General features: G+C 41.6%; 1 protein-coding gene across 1 annotated transcript in view; it reads right to left on the bottom strand.

Annotated features, from left to right (window-relative positions):
* Positions 1-3508: 3508 nt before the first annotated feature.
* Positions 3509-5145, bottom strand: part of CHST9 (carbohydrate sulfotransferase 9) — a 98196-nt gene continuing 96559 nt past the window's right edge. Inside the window, exons 8-9 of the transcript XR_003526881.1 lie at positions 4655-5010; positions 3509-3658 (exon numbers count right to left, since the gene is read on the bottom strand). The gene's annotated coding sequence lies outside the window, so the exon portion shown is untranslated. The remainder of the gene's footprint in view (positions 3659-4654; positions 5011-5145) is intronic.

Genomic DNA, 5145 nt, shown 5'->3' on the forward strand with positions numbered 1-5145 from the left:
AGAACATAATTTAGAAGCACTGTGTGTTTTCTCAGTGTCTTTGTACCCAGCGGATCTGGACTCCCCTCTCTTATGTTGCTGTTGTTAAGCTCCTCAGCTCACTCAACTCCTCTCAGCACCACTTCAGGCTTTTAGTTTCCAAAAGCAATGAGGCTTACATGCCTGTTCTCTCTCTCTCTTCCCCTCTCTTTGTTCTGGGTGTTCCTGCCCTTTTCAACAGAGCTTGAACCCACCAGGTAGTTTTAGCTACTGCTGATGGAGGATCAGAAATCCCAAAGCTGTTTAGGCTCCTGCCAGCCCCATGGGCATGAGTGGCTGCAGGTAACCACAGTGAAAGGGACGCTTGCTGTCGCTGGCAGGGGAGACTCCAGGAGGATTTGTAGGAGTGCCCTAGTGATGGAGGACTTAGTTGATGTTTTCAAAGTGGTTCAGACTCCTAGGAGACCAAATTCCTTTGACCTTCCTTGGCTCCTGTCAACAAGAGCATTTGAGAGCAGGCTGTAAGCCTTTCAGAAACCATTAGTGCTTGCAGAAACTTTCACTCTGTTGCTACTAATAAATCCCCCTCCCCTCACTCATTTATGTTTTATAAGTTTGGGTTAAGCTTTGTCTACTAAAAGGATCTTACATAAAACACCGCTTACTGAAACGTGATCTTTGCACATTTCTGAAGTTTTAATTTTCCTGTGGTGTAATCTTGTTACTTAGGTCATTCATTTTGTCACGCCTCGGTATCAGTCTGGTCCAGGTTTGGCTGCAGGGCTATGTTCTCCTGACATTTAGAGCAAGAATTCCCTGGGAAATCAGTCAAGGGATTTGACATTGCTGCTGGCTAAGCTCCAGTGGGTTTAGTTTTACTCTCCTTCTCTATTTATTGTGGAATCTGTCTGTCCACAAGCTGCACATTGAGTCCTGTGCTAGAGAAGGAGAACTAAAAGGGACAAAATGGCCATTCATTTGCGGGATTCATTCAGGCTTTTCAGAAAGGATTTACAAGAAGCTGTGCGCTTAAATGACTGCTGAGCTTCCTTAGCCCTGCTCTATTACCTCCCTCACAAGACAATTTGGATCGACTGCTTTTTCCTTTGCCCTCTCCCCCACCTCAATAGGCTGCAATTAGAGTTGGAAAAGCAAAATTAAGAACTAGGTGGTACAGGAACCACCTGGAGGCTTTTCATCTTTAAAAATAATTTAATTTGAACATGGCATGGACAGGCCCTTTGTTGGGGAAAAAAAAAAAATCCTTTTTCTCCCCTCCTGCCACAAACTGCTACAACGTCAGTTGCAAAAAGCTGCATTAGTAGCATGGGCAGCCAGGATTTGATGAACTGGAGGAGAGGAGCAGGAAAGCAGTGCTGGGCACTCATGGGGGCACAAGAGAGTTAGGGGAAGAGTTCCAGGTTGCCTGGAAATGGAGGAGAGAAGCAAGCTCTCTTGTGGAGGGGGGCAATAACATACCGCAGCACAGAGCAGGATGCAGTAAGCTCTGCATGTGCTGGGAGGGAAAAACAGCCCATCATACTGGTGGTCTGCGTACTGAGGGCTATATAGTCTTAGGCAGTGGGACCAAAAAGATTTATCTATCTTTGCTGGGTGAGACACTGAAATTCAGTTAAATGCTCATCAATTTAATCAGCCACAGAAAATGTAGTACTCAGTATACAGCACTGTTTTACACTCTGGAACATCCAGACATGCTTTTCTGACCAGTCTGAGTTGCTCTCCCTTATAGTGCTGTTGTTTCTAAGCAAGCTCCTCAGCTTGAAATGCTCAGCCTCTTCTCTCACCACTACTTCAGTTTCCTACAGATATGAAGCTCAGTCAAAGAATTGTGGAGTTCAAGACTACAAAGTTACATAACATTTTCTATTTAATGTCATATGTCATAGACCATTACACTTTACCTCAAGACACATTTCATGAGTTCAGTGACTTGTGTTTGGTTAAATATATTTTACGAAAACACCCTTGCTTAGATTTGAAAACTCATGGGATGGAAAATCCACGCGTTCCCTTGGTAGCTTATTCCCAAAACTAATAATTTTCATCACTGAAAATGGCCTTTGTCTCTAAACTGAGTTTGTATGAATTCATCTGCTATATGCTGCCTCTTATTATGCTGTTCTCTCCCAGATTAAAAAGCCTCTTGTACTTCTACTGTCTCCCCATGAGGACACTTATATAATGTGAGCAATTCATCTCTTCATCATCTTTTGATAAGCTAAGCAGACCGAGCTCTCAGAGTCTTTCCCTCTAAAGAAAATTCACTAATTTTTTTTTCCAGCTCTTGTTTGTGCCTTCATTGCTTTTTCAACATGCTTTTTAAAATGCATTTTTAATATCGGTCTCCCAGAAGGCATATTCTGAAGTAAAGGCATTTCCTGTAGCACACCTGGGAATTGAATTAGCCATTCTTGCCACAGCATTGCATTGAGGAAACCTTCTTCCTTGCTTCTCCACAATAACTCCTCAGACCTTCTGGGGATATAACCCTCATTCTGTAGATAAGTCTTGTTTCATTCTGAGGCATGCAATTTTGCAGACATTATGTCTGACAGGGATCACAGTAGAGCGTGATCCAGTCTGCTGTGTTTGGCCATCCTTTTCTCAACCTACTGATTTAATTCATGGTCAAACTATACTGGCAGTGATTCTATATTTACTTCCAGATTTACCCACTAAGGAAAACCCTAAAGCACATGAGGCCCCATAGTGATCACTTCAGATCCCCCAACAGCTTCCAAGATTAGTATATTAAGTACTTTCCGAGATCTGTCAGCCAGGTCTGAATCGATTTTACTGTTCCATGGCTAACGTACAGTGGTAATGCTTTAAACAGACAAAACTCAGTATAGCAGTAAAGCCTCTAGAAATGCTGAAACACACTGTACAGCTACCTCTGTTGACCATTGTGTAATTTTAAAAATTAAATCTGTTCTGTGTTGTTTTTAATTTTCTTTTTTTTTTTCCTTTGGCAAGGCTGAGCCTCAGTGGCATAGTATACTTGACATGTGGCCGAACGCTAGGAATTTGTTCTTTGTCCAAGCCATCTTTTGTATATAATACAATGATAATATGTATAATACATATATAGCTTTATATTCATAGTATTTATATACCTAATGGAAACATATGCCATGAATGGGCTCATGCAGTATGTTCTGAGAAAGACAACTTTGCTTCAGATCATTCAGGTTATCTTTGTAGTAATTGTTGTCTTAATTCTATGTATTTTACAGGGGTTATCTTCCCTCTCAACATTAATACCTTCTAAAAGCTAGAACCTCAGGCCACATATGTGAAGAGGTTGATCCTTTTTCTATGCAGAGGTTCATCTTTTATTGAACTAACTGAAAAGGATCGTCTGACTATGAATATTTACAAGTCTGAGCTTTTTTGTCCATAAGCTTCTAAAGAAAACCTGATAACATGCTTTTTTTCCAAATCCTTTGTAGAACAGTAAGTTTATTTCTCATGGATTTTCATGCTTACAGCTTGCAAAAAACCCCAACAGATCAAACCTAGTAACTTGTGATACAAGAGCTGCCTTTTTACTCGACTAGGAGAAAGGTTTCAAACTCAGAAATGGCAATTGGAGATATTCAATGTCTTTTGTGGCAGAGGCTGAACTCCTTTGGAGAATCTTGTATTGGTTCAACTATCAAAAAAGATAATAGAGATTAATACAAAGAAACAAACACTTCTTGCTGCTGTCTTCAGCTTTAATGATACCAGCTTAAAGCTACTGCATGGGTGGGTGTATGGTTGTTTGTGAGCATATGAGAACTGAGCAGCTAACAATGCTTTGTCTTCAGCTACTGAACTCCAGTGAGCACGTGCAGCCACAGAAAACAGTCTTTTGGGGCCCATAGCTCCTGTCCAGTTATTTGCAGGCATTGGCACCCCACAGCTATGGAGTGTGAGTGGCAGATGCAATCTGTTAAGACTGGGTGAAATCAAGCACAGGGCCACAGGGCTTTCCTGCTTTATGCTACTTTCACATGTCATGTTCATATCTAAGCATTATTTTCTGATCTAACCTCCACGACTGCCTTCTACAGGCACTTAGTTGTTGGCAAGCTGCTTCAAGCCAACTGAAGGGAAAAAGCTGTGAGCTGCACAAATAGCTAAAAACAAGACAAGATTTTGGGGATTAAAAGTATTTTTTTAACTTGGTTGCAGACTTATTAATACAGAGCAACCAGTCTGAGACCATTCTTAATGCCTGACGTCTTTAAACTCATTCATCCTTTTTCTTGCATCCATCTTTTGGATAGATAACCCTGCTATAAGTTGCTGTTTACATAGGATTTAATGAGTTTTGTGGAGAAAACTGTTTTTGTGAAGACAGATATTGCATTAAATTGGAGGTTATAAAGAAGACAAATATGGCTGATCATAACCCCCAGGGCAGGGGAATTGGAACTAGATGATCTTCAAGGTTCCCTTCCAACCCAAACCTCTTCAGGCCAGAACAGTCTGACCCCTGTTAAAAACAGACCTACCTTTATAAGAATGCACACAGAGAAAGGGAAATTTCTATGGGGCTTATGGTTTCATCTGTCCCCTTTTGTATAAGTGTAACATCCCCAATATCTATCTGATTTTCAGTTTCACCCTGCATACTTAACTGACATGAGCACATTTGTCTTACCAGCAGCGTGGCAGAACCAACAAGCCAGTGAAAGGGATTCTTTTCAGCTACACGCCTCACTGGCACTGATATCAGTGAGGCTCCCACTGCGGCATGGTCAGTTCTTGGGGTGTGAGAGGGGATGGAAAACCTCCCAGCCTGGTCCTCAGTGTTGCACGGTGGAGTTTGCAGAATGGTCTCTTCAAACATTATTTTTGACTTCTAAACTGAACCTTTTTGGTACAAAAGGCACAGAAAAGGCACTTTCCACACAGTCTCACAATGCAATTTTTGCTGTCCAATGTCAGAAACTTGTAATTCATCCTTAAAAGGTCACGCTGATCCCAAATGCATGGCCTCAAAGAGTTGATGTGTACCTGAGAAATTGTAGATATTTCCAAGTTTCCAAAATCATGAAAAGGCATAAAATGCATATGAAGTTCTTGAAGCCTGTGGCCAAGAAAGCCCTTCCCTTCCCTTCCCTTCCCTTCCCTTCCCTTCCCTTCCCTTCC

This window comes from Corapipo altera, unplaced genomic scaffold (assembly GCF_003945725.1).
Source record: "Corapipo altera isolate COAL_440 unplaced genomic scaffold, ASM394572v1 49, whole genome shotgun sequence".
Taxonomy (NCBI): Eukaryota; Metazoa; Chordata; class Aves; order Passeriformes; family Pipridae; genus Corapipo; species Corapipo altera.